This window comes from Thamnophis sirtalis, unplaced genomic scaffold (genome assembly GCF_051295495.1).
Source record: "Thamnophis sirtalis isolate CommonGarterSnake01/CBP01778 unplaced genomic scaffold, rThaSir2_p1.2 scaffold_2, whole genome shotgun sequence".
Lineage (NCBI taxonomy): Eukaryota > Metazoa > Chordata > Lepidosauria > Squamata > Natricidae > Thamnophis > Thamnophis sirtalis.
Window position 1 is genome coordinate 138,561,285 of NW_028261382.1, and position 20,752 is coordinate 138,582,036.

Consider the following 20,752-nt stretch of genomic DNA (forward strand, 5'->3'; position numbering starts at 1 on the left):
TAACAGAAATACTAAACTGTGGTCAAAATCCTCATCTCCCTCATTAATGATTCTGCTCAATATAATTAATAGTGCTGCTTTCTAAGAGTAGTGGGCCAAAAAAATACCCATGCTAGTTCACAATCAGTAGGTCAGAAAACAATTTATGCATATGTATTTGTAAGACACAGATGGGCCACCCATGACCCTGTCAACTGCTGGGTTTACCCCAACTCCAAAAAGTCATTGACATTATATGATTACGTCCCACAAAGTAGTCATACAGATGACAAGTGAGTTAGCACATGCTGATTAATGTGGTAAATAGAAGCATATGATTATAGATATCCGACAACAGATTAGAGCAGTGAGTGGAGCTGTTCCAAGTATTGCTTCATATTTGCACTTATACTTTAATCAAAAGTGCCTGGAAACATTTCCTATCTCTTTGGTCATTTTTATATCACAATGTTTCACCACCATTCCCTAAGGGCTGTATGGTATGCTAAAAATCTTTGCAAAACTATAGCTGGTTTCACAACAAATAATTGGGCTTGCCAAGGCAGCAGAAGCAATTTTAGTAGCCATGGCTATGCACAATTACAGATCCAAAGGGAACAAGAGTCTGCAGCACACACATGAATGGAAAGGTAGCACCTGCAGGCAACTTCTTAATCTAAACAGTTAGTTGCAGAAGGTATCTGTTGATCCTAGAAGTAGATGGGCTTCCTTAAAGGAGTTAGTGAAAAATGGCTGCAGGAGCAGCCCCCCCTGCATTCTGAAAAATCTTTCTCCCTTCAGATCTGAAGTGCCACACAGCCCTGGGAATATAATCCTTATAATAAATGGTTTCGAACTACAAACATCTTGACCCAGTGTCCTTAGCTCCACCAGGAATCAAATTTCAGGCTGTAAAATTCTAAAAAGGTTGGGAGGTAAGTCAATCAGGGCAAAGGCAAATAAATGATCCAAACAATTCATAGTTTGATTTTTCCCCATTTGCCCTTTTGGTTAAGAAAAATAACCTTTTTTGCACCATAATTTCTTGCTTTCCCCTCCCCTTATGTGTTTAATGAAAGCTAAAATATTTCACTAAACACATAAATAAATGTCACCATGTTTCTAATGCTTTTCACAAAATTCCAAAAAGTATGAATAGAAATTAGACCTTCTTTACTCTTTGGTCAAATCAAGAGGAGCCACTTTGGTATAGCTGTTGCAGTCTCCTCAATTCACATGACTGGATGAATTTAAATTCTTTTTAGCCTGCCGCTCCAGAATGGAATGGAAAGAAGCGTTCAATTTGTTTCAAGTCAAGACTACTGCAGAAATCAAAGCAGTACTTCACGGACTACTTGTGAATTAAATATTTCTTTCTGCAGGGAAAAAGATGAAAAAAGAATGATTTTCAGAAAGTGCCAGTAACATCTTGATGTTTTTGCCTCCTGCAAAATTCTGGTAAAGAACATAAATGTTAAAAGTGAGGGAAACATGGCAGTGATTTTCTTCCTACTGAGTTTTGGAAACTGTGCCAATCCTATGTGACTATTGTATGCAAAAGCAAAAGCTGTGTTACTTGAACCGTCTGAAAGAGACTGACACAGGACAAATAACTTTCCTACCCCTGAGTTGTTCATATACAGGATGCAAATTGTGCAGTAGGATCTGTGTTAGTGGAAGCAAGGAACTTAGGATAACCAAAAAGGGAGCATGTGCAGGCATTTTGTGCAACGTTTATTCATAATTCCAAAGTATTTGAACTTTACTGAATTGGGTCTAATTCTTATTATAAAAGGTCTATTTGTTACTTCTATGACACTCTGTAAACTGTCAGAAATATTAAATTTAAGAGATCTCCAGAGTACATAAACAAGTTAAAGAATAAGATTCTATGTGGGTTCAGAATACGTTTTCATTATTAAGATGACACAAAATACTAGATCCTTAGTATATTTTTAATACATAAAGATACAATATTAATATTTGAAAGAAGTATTTTTTTTTAAAAAAAAATGGGATCTGCTTCCATGGTAAGATAATAAATTATTTCTCCTGTCTTCAAAATGACAACATATTGGAAAATAAAATCTTTTTTATTGTTTATTTATAATATTTATATAGCTGCCAATCTTCTAACCAAAATATGATAGGGTGGCTCCCAATCATATTTTGGCATTATTGGGCATTGCTATTTAAATTGATCATTACTATATGAAGGTTGTTAAATGAATATTTATTTTTTCTATCTTGAATCTCCCATCACTCAAATTTCAGTGTACTGAGAAAAGGAAAGAAACATCCTTCTTGTTCAGTTCCCTGATACCACCATGTTAATTGTGCTTCCTTATCACTTTATAAAATTAAAAATCTCATAATGTTGAACCTTGTGAACATACAGCAGCCTCTTCAAATTTTCTGTTTTATAGTATCACTAGTTGATAACCCAGCGTTGCCCAGGTATTTATTCATCTTAATCCTGTATTAGATGGGAAAAGCCCTGATTTTGTTGAAAATGTCCGGACCATTACCATGGCAACTCCACTGCGCTGTATAGTAGAAGCCATTTTACGGAAATATGGTAGAAGCCATTTTAAGGCACAACACGCTGTATCTTAACAGAACACACCACCTGAAAGGTGTAATGGGTATCTTACCTCCCAGTATTTGTTTCCAGAGAGTAAGTCATCTGTGTACCAAGTTTGGTTGATATTGCTTGAGGCGTTCCAGAGTTATGCTGGAACACACACACACACACACACTTACTTGAAGTAAGGTGACTGCAATGATAAATGATAGACCACATTCTAAGTGGGTTACACCACAGATCCATAGACCAGTTCTGGGATGTTACCAATCTGATTTATAGCTTCCTTCAAGTCTTTCAATTTTGAATTTTGGAACTACCTTCCCGACCACAGTATTCATCAAGTTAACGACCAGATTCCTTTTCTGGCTATTTACCACTTAAATACCATTAATATACAGTATATTATGAAGTTAGGACATTAAACACTTTTGCTCTCCATATTTAAAGATAATTTTCTGGACCTCTCTACTTTTAACTTATTTTTGTCTGTTTAAGGAAAGATTTGGTTAGAATTTTTCCCCACAATCTTCCAGAACAACATTTTTGGTGGAAATGTTGGCAGTTTCTAAGATATATGACTGCTTTATTGTCTTTTATCCAAAACATTTAGAGCATCCCTATTTCAAACAATATAACTTTTATAAAGATTACAATAATAAAAACTAATATGTGGGTTAGACATTATCACCACCAAATAGATTCGTAATCTGGCTGACCAACTGCACTCAATGTATAGTCCTCAATGGAACTGCATCTATATGGAGGGAAGTATGCAGTGGGGTATGCTCCCCAATGCTCTGTTTTAGGTGCAGTACTCTTCAACATCTTCATCAATGATTTGGACAAGGTGATAGATGGGAAACTCATCAAATTTGGAGACAACACCAAGCTAGCAGGAATAGCCAACACTCCAGAAGATAGGCCTAAGATACAGAAGGATCTTGACAGACTTGAACATTGGGTGCTATCTAACAAAATGAAATTAAATGGTGAAAAAACATTTAGGCAAGAAAAACAAAATGCATAGGTACAGTGTATGTGGTACCTTACTCAATAGTAGTAACAGTGAGAGAGATCTTGGAGTTGTAGTGAAAAATCATTTAAATATGAGCCAGCAGTGTGCAGCAGCTGCCAAAAAAGCCAACACAGTTCTAGGCTGCATAAATTGAGACTCTAGAAACAATGCAGAGAAGAGAAACAAAGATGATATGGGGACTAAAGGCTAAAACATATAAAAAACAGTTGCTGGAACTAGGTATATATAGTCTTATGAAAAGAAGGATTAGGGTGTCATGATAGCAGTGTTCCAATATCTCAGGGGCTGCCAAGAAGAGGGAGTCAAGCTATGTTTCAAAGCACTTGAGGATAGGACAAGAAGCAATGGGTGGAAACTAACCAAGGAGAGAAGCAACTTAGAACTAAGGAGTAATTTCCTGATAGTTAGAACAATTAATCAGTGGAATAACTTGTCTTCAGAAGTATTAAATGGTCCAACATTGGAAGTTTTTAAGATTGGATAACCATTTGTCTGAAGTGGTGTAGGGTTTCATGCCTAAGCAAAGAGTTGGACTAGAAGACCTCCAAGGTCACTTCCAACTCTATTATTCTATTCTAATTTACTGTACTCTACTCTTTTACAAACTAAAGTTAGAAAAAGATAAAAAAAGAAAAACTGAAGGAAAAAAGAAAAAAAAGAAAAAAAAGAAAAAGCAAAGAATGAAGAAAAAGAAAACAAATATATAAAGTGATTTCCAGACTTCATTACAAGTGTAACTAATTTAGTAACTCTTTAACCTAAAAACTAACAAACAGTTATTTCTTCATGCCATATGACATCCCTTATCTATAAGCAAATCCATGAAACATCAACTCTATAAAGAAAGCCAGACAAAAGAACATAACTTTCAAGTCTATTTTTATTGGGTTCATAGCAAGATTGTTTTCTGATGCTTCCCTTGTTCATTATTTTAATGAAATCAAGGAAAACCTATCATATATCTTTATAGGTGGCAGGAGCCTGGCTGGCCTTATTTGGGCCTGGAAGCTAATTAGGGTCAAGCCTAGTTAGAACTTGTAGAGGGAATAACTAGGAAACTTTAGAACTGTAGGTGAAATTAGAAAAGGTGACCAGATTTTCAGATTGGTAAAGAGGGACACCATTGACCGGGCGGGGGGGAGCTAGGCCGTGGCGGTTACTGCCAGCCCACTAGGGATGTCTGGTCACCTTAATTATACATATCCTCTCTCTCTATCCATCCATCCGTCTGTCTGTTTATCTGCCTGCCTATCTGTCTATCTAGTTATCGTATCTCTCTCCCTCCGTCTGTCTATCTGCCTGCCTATCTGTCTATCTAGTTATGGTATCCCTCTCCCTCTCTCTCTCTATCCATCCGTCTATCTGCCTGCCTATCTGTCTATCTAGTTATGGTCTCTCTCTCTCTCTCCCTCCCTCCCTCCCTCCCTCTCCCTCCCTCATCTCATTATCATCTATCTCAGTGTTTCTCCACCTTGAAGACTTGAAAGTATGTGGACTTCAACTCCCAGAATTCTGGGAATTGAAGTCCACACACTTTCAAGTCTCCAAGGTGGAGAAACACTGATCTATCTAATTAATATAATTATTTCTCCCTCTCTTTTTCACTCTCTCTCTCCTGCGCACACATACAAATGCATAGGGCAGCCCACCTCACACACAGGTAACTCCGGGCGGCTTACAACATTATGATGCACACCCAAAGCGAATAGAGTCAGGTGCCTGTGATCCCAACCCTCCTTTCCTGAGGAGGGAAGGCTGTGGAACACTGCAAAACTCTTCTTGGTTGTGTCACTCTCTGGGGCTTTCACTTTCGCTTGTCCCACCCCAATCTTTCCAAAGCCAAGCTTCATCCGATTCTAACCAATCCCAGTGCCTCTCGCATCTCTCCTTTGCAAGCGTCACCCTGGCCTCTGAGCATGTGCAGAGGGCTGGGATGGGAGCTGGAGTCTGATGCCACTGGCGATCTGGGGCTGCTGTAAGCAGGCGCGGGGCTTTGGGGGAGGGGGAATGCGCAAAGCCCCCTCCCCTAATGCTTCCGGCTCTTCTAAAGAAGGGGGTGGGGGGGCTTGTGCCCTCCCCCCTATTCCCGCAGCTCCTTGCAGGAACCTCCAATCACCAGGGGCATTGGACTCCAAATCCCATCGCAGCAGCCCTCAATGGCCAGTGTCTTAGGACTCCAAATTCCATCGCAGGAATCCCCACTCGCCAAGATCGTAGGACTCCAAGTCCCATCCCATCTGCTTCAAGATCTCCCTCGCAAGCTTCAGCAGCCCCGATGACAGCTCGGCACGCTTCTTCTTCTCCACACGCCCCCCCTCCCCTCCATTCTTTTCTTCAGTTCCACGCCCCGGCAGGTCCGCACAAGTTCCTTGCCTAATTAAGCACTCCTTGGATCCCAGCCCCGGGGCACCTTTCTGCAGGTGGCCAAGCCCCTGCTCTCCCCACAAAAGGCAGCCTCGCCGCCACCTCTCTCTATTCCCTTTGCCCGCTGTCAGTTAAGAACAAAGCCCATGGTGGGGAAGCTGCTTGTTTGTGTGTCTGGGATTCTTTGAGGTGTCTGTGTGTAATTGTCTCCAGCTGAAGGAACGGAAGCGGGAGGAACGAAGCTCGGAGAAGCTGGGGAAAAGATGCAACCCCCCCCCAAACTTCCCGCATGAGTTAAAGTAGAGCCTCGGGATGCCCTCAGTTAGAATCTCCCCCCCTTCGCCTTCTTCCTCCAGCAGGCAGGCAGGCAGGCAGGCAGGCAAACCCTCTCCGCTCCCGGCAGCCCCTGACTCCCTGATGTCTCGCCCTTCTGAAAAGCAGCAACGGTGGGCAACTCCACCAGCACCGGTCTGTTTGCCTTGGCTGGCCGGATCCCGCGAAAGGATTTTTATTCCCTCCCCTGAGCTTAAGCGGCTCTTTCCAACTGCGTGCCATGGTGTGTGTGTATGGCGGACATACCGCCAGAACGGCCAAAAGCCTCTTTCTTGACAGCGCTTGACAGCATTGTTGGGGCCTGCAGGCGAAAGAACTTTAATCAGTGGGGTGAAGCACTTTCTTTCGCCCGCCCGAGCTCTGATGCGCAATGAATGAAAAATGGAGTTGGGGGTGCTGGTGGACTGATATTATATGATCTATTTATAGCATCCTGCGCTTGCTGGAACTGCCTTTTCAGGCCTGAATTGGCCATCCCGAGCAAGCTTCAGTGGAGGGGCCGATGTTAGCCCCCTCCCTTCTCCAATCCAACTCCCTTCCCCTCCCCCACAATTCAAACCTGGAAGGAACAGCCTCCCTTTCCTTGTCTGCTCATCGAATCAAAAGATTGATACCCATGAAGCTTTAACCCCCCAATCACCAACCCCCACCCCCAAATAGGCAGACTCCTCCTCCCTATCCACAACCCCCCGCAGCTAGAAGAGGCTGCACGGTATTGTGACCCATATGATCGACAAATGCACAGACATACAACCGGGGTGGGAGCGTGCAACTACGTGCGAAGGTCTCCGGAGCACCTTTTCTCCTTTTGGAAAAGGCGTATTCTCGACGCACCAGGACAGCTCTACTTCTCAAAGGGGTTGAGGTGCCCCCCACTCCTCACTTTCCAATGTGGGGCGGCGGTGGGAACGGGAGGAAGCTTTCATTTGCAATCCCGCCTCTTTCTTGGCGCTTCCAGCAACAGTGCCAGCAAAAAGGCAAAGGGGAGAAAAAATGGTGAGGAGCCCGTCCTGGGGAAAATCTTTGGACCCACCAACCCCGGAGAGAAGGAGAGAAAGAAAGAAAGCTAGAGAGGGAGGGAGAGAATGAAAGGAAAGAAAGAGGGAGAAGCGGCCCAGCCCTCGACGCAGAGAGGGAGGTGCAAGGAGGAGAGGAAGGCGAGCTCCCCTCCTTGTTTGGCTTTTCTCGACCAACCGGATTGGGAGAGGCGCCACCCGAAGAGGTGGAGGCTTTTGCGGGGAGGAGGAGGCAGCCTCTGGATCTGTCCAGCCCAGGAACCGGAGCGATCCGGGATCTGGCAGGGCGGGCTAGGGCGCGATCGCTTCGGGGATCGCACGTTTCCGAGCCAGCCCAGGATGCCGGCAAGGTCGAAGAGGAAAGCCCGGGAGCGGGGTTGGATCTCTGGCTTCGGAGAGGCTCGCCAGCCAATAGGGATGCTAAGGGTAGGGGCGTGGCCCCGAGCAACCAGCCAATGGCGGGGAGCAGCTCAGGCAGCCTCTAACTCTCAGCTAGCATAGTGAGAAGTCACCGATGGATTTCTCAAAATCTTTGGAGTGAAACTGAGATACTATGTCATGCATTCTTTCAAAAAATCAGGACTTTTTAAGAATGCCACGGGACACAGGACAAATTGTGCAAAATCGTGACTGTCCCGCCAAAATCGGGATGTCTGGTCACCTTACATTTGGAGGATTTATATGTTGCCTGGAAATAACATGGAAGGTGGCTTCCTACACATGGTAGGCTTTCAGATGGTAAAGATAAAAAAACCCATAAAACTCACTTGACTTTCTATCAGTGGCCAAGATCATTACTTTACCTGTAATCTCAAGTACATTTAAAAAGCCAATGATGTCTACTAAATTGGAAGAAACAACAACATTACATCTGTTAATATTATATTAGAATTTCTTTAAAGCAGTGATGGGAAACCAGGTGCAGATAATAAGACCAAGATAACTTTAAGATGTGCAGACTTCAACTTTCATAACTCTGACTGGGCAATTCTGAGAGTTGAAGTCTACATATCATATGGCCAATGTTGAGAAACATTAATATGGAAGAAAAAGGAGCTTTAAAACTTACTGCACGAAACCTAAAGAATCATTTGCATCTGCTTTGGCTGCAAATAGGTAGTTGATATACATACTGTACATGGAAAGATATTTTGGGAAAGATTGAGAAACTAGGGCAAACAATGACAAGAGATGATGCACTTTATGGCAAACTGAAAAGAATGATACCTATCTGAAAGTGGGTTTTGAATAAATTGCTATGCTGCCATTATCCTAATCCATGATAAAACCTTTATTGAAATATTTCTTGTAAAACCCTTAAAAATAACATAGTAGAATTTAAGCACAAGCAGACAACTGAAACTCAAACTATCATTGGGATAAGAGTCTACTGTGAATAAACTCAAGCTGTGGAAGTTTTCAGATAAGAAATATTAATTTATATTATTTTTCATCATTAACAGTCATTCCAAAATGACTTCTATGATCCAGGTTTTCCAATTCATCTAATGATTTAATGATTCAGACAGATTAAAAAGAAAGCCCTTCTTTATAAATCACACAATTAAACAATGAAATAAGTAGATTAAAAAAATTGGAGCAATTTTAACGTTTTATGAAAAGTAAGATTAAAAAGAGCATGTGCCCTATATTACTTCTCACACAGGATGAAGAATGCTTTTGAACACAACAGGAGATTTATTTTACCCTAATGTCCAAGTTGTTGAATACCTATTTGAATCTGAGATTGGAAGATTTCTGAAATTATTCAACAGCACTTTTATATTTTAGATTGGAATTAATGTAAAAGTCAAGAGCCACAGGAATTGAGTCCAAACCCCAAAAGAAGGAGCTTTTAAGGGTAATAATAAAGTTTTTGTTTTTATTTTTGTCTTATCTTAATCCCCCCAACTTTAGTTTTTTTCCTCCAGGGGTAAAATGGTTCTTTATTCCCAGCAATTGTCCAATGCCACCAGGTAATATATTATTCTATTTTGGAAATTAAACTAAGTTCACAGCTTGGATGAAAATTAAATTTGAGATGCCATTCTGATTTATCCTATGGTGATACCAAGAAAAAGAAAACTATGCAGACACACACACACAGTATATAATACATATACACACACTGTATATAACACACACACACACACACACACATATATACACATACACATATACATACATGTATAAGAAACTGAAACCTACAACTGAGCTGTGTTTGGTAAAATTTAATTAGAGAAAAACCTGAAATTAGGAGTAGAGATAGGATTTGAAACAAAAGCAAATAGTTCATTCTCCTGTTATCCAGACGCATGGTGGCTAAATGCCAGCTGGACAATCCGTGACCTAATGCACATTTACTTGGCCGTCAGCAGTCAAAACATTCCCAGGAGCAACTTCAAAGAACCAAATTTACAAAGAGCTCCACAGAAAGAAACCATACTCGTGTGCTAATGCCCACACATAAGAAAATAATTTACACCAAAGTAGTTCTCAGAGATTTGTTATGCGTGTTTTCTTCTGTAAGAAATGCAACTACACAACTAAAGATCTACTGTAACACTTCCTGCTTCAGCTGTTCCTTTAAATAATCAAGCAAGGTGCATACCTTCAATTAGCACACTTCTGAATAAGTTTGGATGAGTTACTGAAGAAATCTCAAGTATCAAGTCGCCTATAAACAAGAATCTAATGGAGAGGGTGGAGGAAGAGAATCATAACATACTCTTCCCTTCTTCAAAAAAATAAAAAATAAAAAAAATAAAGCAGCCACGCTTGTCAAAATGTTTCACTGCATCATCCAGTTATACCAAATTCCATTTTGCTACACGCCGGGAACTATCTTTGACACATATCACACATACACAAGCTTAAAACTAGTATCTTGTAACAATAGCTATGCAATGAGGGATCCACTGCAATTGAAGTGAGTTCCTACTTAATAAGGAATTTGGAGGATCAAACAAAGAATCCACACAAACATGCTGCAGACAGACAAAGCATATTAATCCAAGTTCCTGTCTTTGCATAAATAGGCTTATTGTTACTGCCTGGACTGAACTGAAGGCTACCTCCAGAATTATCCCTGACTGATGGATATTATATAGAAAAATATCATTCTTCATGAATGAAAAAAAGTTATATATATTCTAATTCAGCTGTTATCTTTTTTTTTTTTTTGCTTAAATCCAAACTAATACTAAACTCTTCTTATCACAACAAAAATAAGTAAGTGCCAGGGTGGAAGATTTCATGAGAGCCTTTCCCCCATGCAATAACAATATATTGTCCTGCTAAATATTAAATATAATTATGTGTTTTGTTATGCGATGATCATTTCAGGAGGTTGCACATGTTAACGAAAACAGAAGAAAATTAGATAGATGACATGATTAACTGTATTCATTTCATGCATGGATGTGTTTTATGGGAGGAGATAAAGACCTGAAAGTAATTACCATGAACTGAAACTCCTTCACTGACCTCTGCCTGCAGCCAGCAGTTGTTAAAATGCTGATAGGTTTATAATAAAGAGCAATGACTCTTTCTTCTGTATGCTTTTCTTTCATGCTACAGAAGAGTTCCTCCACCGTTGCATGAACACTATACCACTGTATCTATGTCTCTAATGCAGCATAAAGATTACTGTGGAAACCTATCAAATTGGAAAGCAGCTAATGTTGCCAGCCAATGGCAGAAAGGCACATGTAGAATCTAGCACATGCTCTCTGAGGCTTGGATACTGTCACTGCTGTTTAGCAGGCTGCTAATCTAATTATAGCCATTTGCTAGCACAGAACGATGAAAGGAGGGCACATGACCAAAAAAAAATAAATCAAATATCTCCCAAGACAGGTATACCCCTGTACAAGAATGGATGTAAGCATATGCACATGCATTCTAGTTTCTTTCAATGCAAGAAATCCCGATTAGATAACCAGCTGACTGCAGCCGCTTTCTCATAATATTCGAAGTCCCAAGTAGTATTCACCAATTTTGCAATTTTCTTAATAACCAGCAATTGTTATGTTATTAGCCTTAATTCTTTGCAACTCAAACTCTATATATTTATATAAGGTGCATTTATGTACCGTGAAACGTTTAAGTGGGCAAAGTTTAACTATTCTGATTCTAAGTGGCCAACAGAATAAGGATGCACTTCATATTAGCTTTATATTTAAACACAAATCTGATGGATATGAGTAATAAGGGAGTGATGGAGTTATTCTGTACTTTCTCTGCATCCTGAAATCAAATAGGATATGGATAGACAGGGAGAATCTTTTCTCATATCTTTTCATCTCAACTTTGCTAAAACTACCAAACCAACCTGAATTAAAGACAATTGTTCCCAATGGCTACAGGCATATGATGTGTGTGTACACAGATGTAGAGTATGAGTAACCATATATCTGTCAAAAATTACACCCCAAAGATGTATGTATGTGTGTGTGTATATACATATATATATATATATTCATATATGTTGTATTTGTGCTGATATATATATATATATATATATATATATATATATATATATATATATATATATATATATATATGTGTGTGTGTGTGTGTGTGTGTGTGTGTGTGTGTGTGTGTGTGTGTGTGTGTGTGTGTGTGTGTGTGTGTGTGTGTGTTTTATTTGTGCTGATAAATAAATAAAGGGAGACTAGTTGTCAGATCCTCTCCATTTATTAATTAGGAAAGAAAAACCATGAGACTCCATTTGTAGAAATCAAATGTACTTTTACTAATTAAAAATGGCTAAAGTCGATGCATAGCGAAGTCTGGTTAATTAGGCGCGAAAACAGTTGATATATAGAATAGCCCATTCCCCACCCCTTGGCATCACCACCCCAGCCCAATCATAAGTCTTTCAAGTGTCAGGTGTGAGATAACTTCAAAAGGCATCACGAAGATGGAATGTCGGTGCCGTTAGTCCAGGCGGGAAACACCCACACATGCGCAGTGCGAACAGTCGATGAACTCCAGAACTTTCCTCCAGGACAATGAGTAACTCCTCCCAAATACCATGCCCCCCCTCCCCGTTTCATGGCAGCTGAAGCGACAGCAAAGCAGAAGCTGACACTAGTATAGATCTATTTCAAGCTATTTAGCTCTCATCAGCTAGCCATACCCTTACTGGGATTCGAACCTGTGCTGTATTGCATCTTAGGCGAACGTCTTGGCCATTAAGCCACAGGTCTCCTCCTTATCAGCTGAAGCCAGGGAAGAAAGTATATATTTAGAGTCACAACCCCTGGTAAGCCCCAATTATGGGAGGAAGCTAACTGCTTCCATCATCTGTCAATCGGCTCGTCACAAGAGTCCATCACGACTCAAACCCAACCCTATGGCTAGCTGATAAGAGCTAAATAGCTTGAAATAGATCTATACTAGTCTCCCTTTATTTATTTATCAGCACAAATAAAAAACACAAATATAACAAAGGTAACAGTAAAAATATTGGGTTTCTGTCGTGATGGACTCTTGTGACGAGCCGATTGACAGATGATGGAAGCAGTTAGCTTCCTCCCATAATTGGGGCTTACCAGGGGTTGTGACTCTAAATATATACCTTCTTCCCTGGCTTCAGCTGATGAGGAGGAGACCTGTGGCTTAATGGTGAAGACCTTCGCCTAAGATGCAATACAGCACAGGTTCGAATCCCAGTAAGGGTATGGCTAGCTGATGAGAGCTAAATAGCTTGAAATAGATCTATACTAGTCTCCCTTTATTTATTTATCAGCACAAATAAAAAACACAAATATAACAAAGGCAACAGTAAAAATATTGGGTTTCTGTTGTGATGGACTCTTGTGACAAGCCGATTGACAGATGATGGAAGCAGTTAGCTTCCTCCCATAATTGGGGCTTACCAGGGGTTGTCTGTCTGTCTGTCTGTCTGTCTGTCTGTCTGTCTGTCTGTCTGTCTGTCTCTCTCTCTCTCTCTCTCTCTCTCTCTCTCTCTCTCTCTCTCTCTGTATATATATATATATATATATATATATATATATATATATATATATATATATATATATATATATATATATATATATATATATATGTATATATATATATATATATAAAATTAGTAATTAGTACTGTATATACTCGAGTATAAGCCTAGTTTTTCAGCCCACTTTTTGGGCTGAAAAAAGCCACCTCGGCTTATACTCGAGTCAGTGAAAAATTTGCCCGAAATGGAGGAGAAAAAGGGGCGGGGCCATGCCGCTGGGTGACACTCGTGAATGGCCCAGTGCCCCTGTGAGTTTCCCCTCCCTCTGTGTCAGTTTGCCGCGCAGCGCGCACCGCACCATCCCCCCTCCTCACGTTCTAATGTAATGCAGGGCTGTCTTACGATTCCCCTTCCTCCCCCTCCTGCCGCTCTGCAACGATGTCCCACCTCCTCCTTGTTATGGCAAGCAGCCACATAGCGATGTCCCACCTCCTCTGGTACAGTGATCCAATGATAGGAATCACTGTGCCGTGTGTCATAGGAGGCGGGACATCGCTCCCGCGGCTGCACGGGACATCATCATCACAGCGGGACATCAGCATCATGAGGTGAGTGAAGTATTTAATTGAATACACCGCTAGTTTACTGTTTTTCTTTGAAATAAATATTCAAAAACATTATTGGTATCTATTTTTATTTTTGAAATTTACCGGTAGCTGCTGCATTTCCCACCCTAGGCTTATACTCGAGTCAATAACTTTTCCAGTTTTTTGTGGTAAAATTAGGTGCCTCGGCTTATATTCGGGTCGGCCTATACTCGAGTATATACGGTAATTACTAATTTAGATATATTGCCTGCAAATTACCGTATTTTTCAGAGTATAAGACGCAAGGAGGTAAGTCAACAACTATAAATGCCTATAGAATGTTCAAATTATTACTTATTTTTTAAAGACTCCTTTATTATTGTTCTAGACCGTGTAACAAAATGAAAAAGCTTTTTAAAATAAATGCTTGATTTGAAGAGGCCCAGTGCTATTGTTTTAAAAAATGCTATTCTTTTAAATAGCAGAGAATAACTATACTTCCACAAAGCACATTTTAACAGCATCTGTATAAGTATAGTCTGAAATATAACACTACAAACAGTGTTTATTGCCTGTACTGTTTGTTGCAAGGAGGCAAATTGCTGGGAAGCAGAGGCAGATATTTTTCCCTTATTTTCCTTCCCAAAATCTAGGTGTGTCTTATACTTCGGAGCGTCTTATACTCTGAAAAATACCGTAAGTTTCTCCATTCATAAAATTACCCCCCCCAATTCTATCTTAGAAAAATTAACAAAACAGAAATTTTCTTCGTTATTACAAAAAAATAGTTAAATTCACTCATGAAACAGTTCTCTCCAAAGTCCATCTTCAGTGCATCTAAAGGTAGTTGTAACCATTAGTTGTATCTCTTACCCATGCTTTTCTTTTCAGCTTATACTTTATTTTATGTTATACTTTATTTTACCATGAACATAAGACTGGTAATAAAAGTTTTTTTCACATATTGGGATGGATTTCAGTATTTACAAGACATAATATAGTAGTCTTGTGGCTACTGTCACATGCTTTTATCTTCCTACTGCATATGTAGCCACCCTGAGTCTCTTTGAGAGTGGGCGGCATACAAAATTTAATAAATAAATAAATAAATAAATAAATAAATAAACAAACAAACAAACAAACAAACAAATAAATAAATAATGTTTTGTGTGCCAGCAGAAGTTAGATTTGCAACTTCTTTGCAGCATCTAACACAAATGAAAACTTTTGCAACATTAAAGCTAAATTAGCCAGTAAAGTGATTAACTTGGTGATGAAAAAAATTTCATGTCCCAACATTCAAATTCAGCAAAATAATTCCCAACCTGACATAATTACCAACTCCCTTGACATGTAGAGAGAATGACCTCTTTGCCCAAGTCCACATTTTGCAAGCATTAACAAGTTTAAATGAAAATGACAAAAAAAGTGATGCATGTAGAATAGCATAAGGATGTGCCAGAATTTGATTTCCATTCATTAAAATACTTCCAGTGTATCTAGTTCCTATTTTTAACACTAATTTAATCATACATAGGACTGCAGACTCTGAAAATGATGTGTTTTAAAAAACCAAAATAACCAAAGAAAAAAAAAATTGGGCACTTGCAGTCCATGATTTATTTGTGAGCTATAGTTTTCAGAAGTCCAACATGTATTTGCAAGGTAAAATATACTGAGGAACATCTGGAGAAGTACAGTTTCCTTAAATTTATATAGAAGACATAGGTCAGAAATTAAGTGTTAAGAAATTAAAATTCCCTTATGTATTTAGTTGATTATTTTAAACAAGTATCTGCTAACTGTTAACTGTCATTATAATCTTTGGTTGCAAGATAGGTATGTCAGAACATCATTATTGTTCCATTTTCAGTGTCTGCCAACTAACCTTGTCTATAAATATCTGTGGAAAAAAGAGGAGATATCCCATTAGAGATGCTATTTTAATACAGGGAAATAAGAAGAGTTCTGTAATGAATACCACTTTTTAACAGTCTTGGTTCAAAATACTTTGCAGCATTGAACACTACAGGTAATCCTTGACTTATGACAATTGAACCAAAACTTATGTTGCTAAGTGAGAAATTTTTAAAGTGACTTTTGCTCCATTTTCTTATCATATTTGTTAAGTGAATCAAGGTAGTTGTTAAATTAGTCACATGGGTTGTTATGTGACTCTGGTTTCCCCATTGGCTTTACTTGTCAGAAGGCTGCAAAAGGTGATCACATGACCCTGAGACACTGCAACAGTCATAAATGTGAGTCAAAGTTGTCAAGCATCCGAATGTAAATCACTTGATCATGGGGATGGGTCTCCAACCTTGGCAACTTTAAGCCTTAAAGTTAATGCAATGATCATATGCATGAAGAATGGTCATAAGTCACTTTTTTCAGTGCCGTTATAACTTGAGTGGTCATAGGAGAACTGTTGTAAGTTGAGGACTACCTGTACAAACAAACTGGTTCCCATAACTCCAAAAACTTTTTCATATGAAAGTAAGGTAAAATGGCAGCAGAATTTTACTTTAAAGCTAGTCACAGCAAATATACACTTGGGAACAGAACAAGCAACCTTTTGTCAAGCAATAAGCCTTCTTGTCCCTTAGATTAAAGTAGTATTCTAAGAAGAATTCCTTGTGCCAGGAACTTTATAACCTCATTCCAGAGAATGAACAGCTGTGTCTCAGAAAAACCTTACAGTATTCTGTTGACTGCTTTCTCCTAGGAAGTCACGGTACAGTGAGTATGTACCTAACATACTTACACTCAGATAATAAGAATGAACTGCCAAGCAGCAAGAGATAATTCCCAGTACAATGAAAGAAAACACTGAACTGGTGTCAAAAGCATACATGCTTGCTTTTGTTTTCTCTTCTTACAAACTTCCACATGCAAGAGTTCCATGGAATTTATTACATGGAATATTTTGTGTCTATAAATGTGTGGGTTCTGTCCTTGTCAGCCAGCATGACAAACACACAGAGACAGAATTCCATTCTTTGAGAACAGGATACTGTTGAGGAGACAGCATCTATTTATCTTGCATACACTCAAACACACCCAAGCCAGATGTGGGCTGCTGCCCGTTCAGACCTGTTCAGGTGAACTGGTAATTCTGACCAGTGGTTCGGCTTGCTCACCTACCCTGGTGCTATCCTGTCCTACATAATCACCATTTTTTTCGATGCCACACACATGCGTGGAAGGCGTGCATGTTCTCACATTTTCTGTTCTGGGTGAACTGGTTGTTACAATATGTGATGCCTATCTCTGACCCAAGCCCATGGCTGTTAGCGTCAGGTTAGATAGCATGTTTTGCTTTCCAGGTACAGTACGACCTATTTACTCTGCCTCCCCCACTCAAAAAACTTCCATTAGCTAACTCTAATAAAGTAATTCCACTGCAGTCACTGGCTCAAAGGTTCCTTTAGTGCCAATAATGAAGTAACCAAAAGGAACAAGGCTCTCAGTCCAATGTTTCTAGTCTCCCTCTATTCTTCCGAGACCAATGAATCTTGGTCCTTAACCATAATATACCTTCATTCCTCATTATTTCAAAAAGTCCAGATGCCTGCCCACTATCCTCCCTCTCCATAGTATCATAAAGACCAGATTTTCTTCACTTGAGAACAAAACCAATTAAAATCATTTTTTTTTAAAAACTTTTAAATCATATTTTAAGCTTTAAATGTCATACTTTCTGAGGTAGATAGTTAAGAGATAGGAAATATAAACAAATAAAAATACAGAGACCTGTGTGAAATAGATAATTGTAAGCATAATTATACGAGAGGTATCTTAATTAATCTAGTAATTGGCTTCTTGCTAAGAATGCAAACAGAAAATGAATAAAGAATTTGAAATGAATACATCTAGCAAAATGTAAATTCTGGATCCAAATTAGATATGGCAAGGAACAGAAAGTGAAAGAAACTTTGCCTTCCAGTTCTGAGGAACTGAGCAAAACTTCCTAGTGCAATGTTGGCGAACCTTTTTGCAGCAAGTGCCGAAATGGGTGCGCACACACCAAAAACCGAAAGAGCAGCTGCCCAGTCTGCATGCATGCACCGGGAAAATGATCTTCTGGTTTCCAGCATGCGAATGCGCACCAGCCAACTGGTCTTCACATGTGTATGCACACCAGAAACCGGAAGACCAGGTGGCAGTGCACCTGCCTGTGTGGGAAACTGGAAGATCATCTTCCTGGCATGCACATGTGCACTGGGCGGCTGCTCTTCCAGTTTCCAGCACTCCCGCGATTGGCCCGCAGGAACCCAGAAGAGCAATGGGTGATGGCTCGTATGCCCAGAGAGATGGCTCTGCATGCCTCCACCAGCACGGATGCCATAGGTTTGCCATTGATTAAAAATGCCTCAGCTGCTTATGCAACAAATTATTTTCTACATGATCAAGACTGTAGTTTGCAATTCTGGTCTGAGCTCATCTGTTGCCATTCTGCTGTTTTCTCCTAAAAATCTATGCTGTGCTGGTTTATCAGAATTATGCAGTTGTTTAAAACTTCTGAACAGGCAGTACTGTAAGTGCTCCATCACCACAGCCTTTAACATGGAGTGCAGAAATGAAATGGTGAAACAGCAGAATGATGTGACCAACAAAGTCTCAACACTCATTACTTTCAAAAAAAGCCATAATCTAAAAATAAGAATTTATTGCCTATAGGACACAAATAGAGAGGTAAAAATCCTGCTTTTGATCAACTTCCTTGATTTGTTTTTAAAGCTTTATTCATATTAGGTTATATCAAAAAAGCTATAAAAAGGATAAAAAGACTAAAAGTGACAAGCTTTTGCAGTCAGACCATTCCAGCCAACCAATTTCTTGATCACTCACTATATAAGCCAAGCCAGGACACACACTTACAGGACACATATCAGCAATGGAGACAACTTTCATGCTGGAACAGGTGGTCCTTGTTTAATGGTTAATCGTTCAGCAACTTTTTGAACTTACAATGGTGTTGAACAAGTAGTAGTTACATTGAGTCCTTGTACTAACAACTGGTTCATCATTCTACAGTCAGATGATTGTGATTTGCAATTTTATCTACAAGCTTCCAACAACCAAAATCAATAAGGAAGCCAGAGGAAACTGCAAGTTATGGTCATGTTAGGATTGCACTTAACAGCAACTGAGACTGTCATTACTAAAATACATGATCATACAGTGTTTTGCCTTAAAAAATATGTCACTTAACGATGGAGTTTTCAGTCTCAATTAGCATCATTAAAGAAGGACTCCCTATATAATGTTTTGCTGACTCCAAAACAGTTTGATGGCACTTGAATTGAGCAGTGGAAAAAGCTCATCATAAATATGGATCTGCCACTTTGATCAAGAAATTATTCATTCAAAAGAACTCATATTGTAGAGAAATTATTGGATAAGGCTGTAAGAAATAGAGAAGTATGCAAATAATCGTTAATAACTACTTTGCCAAACCTTTATATGCAGACCAATTTCATTGTATGTGTTTGTCAAGCAATAGAAGAGAGCAACCTCCCAGCTGAAATAACTGGTACATCAAGAAATGTATACTGGGTTACATATGCACAAGTGGTAGCAGTAAAAGCTACATGTTAAATTTCAAATTTATGATACTCTGCTTTCTAAATAATGCTGCAAATTATTCAAAATAAGAAAAATAAAATAGAAGCGAAGAATCTCCCAAAGAAGAGAATACAGTTACAAACACATTAGCAAAAGTTCTCAGTGATCTAGAAACAAAGGCTAAGATAATCATAGACACTGGCTGAAAAATGCACCTATTTTGAATTCTTTAGTTTCTCAAAAACACCCAGCTGCTGCATGATTTTGAGCATAAGCATGTTGCAGACATAGAAACAGTGGTGGGATTCAAATAATTTAACAACCGGTTCTCTGTCCTAATGACCAGCTGGGTAGGTGGTCATGTGACCATGTGGGCATGGCCAACTCAACTTCACTCATGTTGATGGGTGCTTTGTCTTAGCTGTTACAATGTAATAAGGATTAACCGGAGAGGCAGTTTCTGTAAGTAGGGAAATAAAGATTAGGCTAGAAACAATACCAGAATGTTTCCTTCCTGCCTTCCTTACAGGATTATCCCTGTAAAGTGGAAAAAAACAAAATGATTTCTTCTCTCCCAAATAGGTGCGAACTGGCTGAATCCCACCACTGTATAGAAAGCTGAAAAGAGTTTGGATATTTCAGGAAAATAATTGTCTAAAACGAAGTTCCAAATAAACCATGAAATACAGGAATGTAAGTAAAGTTTCTGAAATGTCTTTTGTAGTCCTCAAATTTGAACAGAAAGAAACCTTATGAAAAATATGTGGAGCAATCTCAAACAAGCAGTGCATGAATGGAGACCTAATATTATTTCTGAGCTAGAAGAATTCTACAAGGAATGGTAGGAAAACTTTCCAAAAGCAAGTATCAACTGGCTTTAGGAAAAATTGGCAAACTGTTATTTCTGCCAAAGGTGTTACAAAGTAGTAACTAAAAGGGCATCCAATCATTTGTGCATGCCATAGTCATTCTTCTTCTTTTGAATTTATAAACAACTACACATAAAAAATATGCATTCGAATTTGCAAAAAGATGTCATGTTTAATAGTATCAGTTTCTGTTCACTTAAGAGATCCATTAAGACATCCCTTGACAAGGGATACTTGTATTCTATACAACTGTATATGTACAGCAAGATATAATCTATACATAGAAAAAATTAAAAGTAACCAATTTCTGTGGTGAAAAATAAGTTTTAAAGAGGATTTTTTTAAAAAACCCACAAATATTTGTATTTGATAGAAAGAATAAAACACAAGGGAATTAGCACATCCAGCATATGTAAATTGTTTTAATTGATTATTTCAACAATACAAA

At 39.1% G+C, this 20,752-nt stretch overlaps 1 protein-coding gene across 6 annotated transcripts in view; it reads right to left on the reverse strand.

The window, feature by feature from the left end:
- The window catches only part of FAM110B (family with sequence similarity 110 member B), a 111,494-nt gene that overhangs the window by 46,937 nt on the left and 43,805 nt on the right, over positions 1 to 20,752 (reverse strand). The window contains exon 1 of one of the 6 annotated variants that reach the window (XM_087707039.1): positions 10,777 to 11,310. The exons of the other annotated variants lie outside the window; for them this stretch is intronic. The gene's annotated coding sequence lies outside the window, so the exon portion shown is untranslated. Of the gene's footprint in view, positions 1 to 10,776; positions 11,311 to 20,752 lie in introns of those variants that run through there. 6 annotated transcript variants of the gene reach the window in all.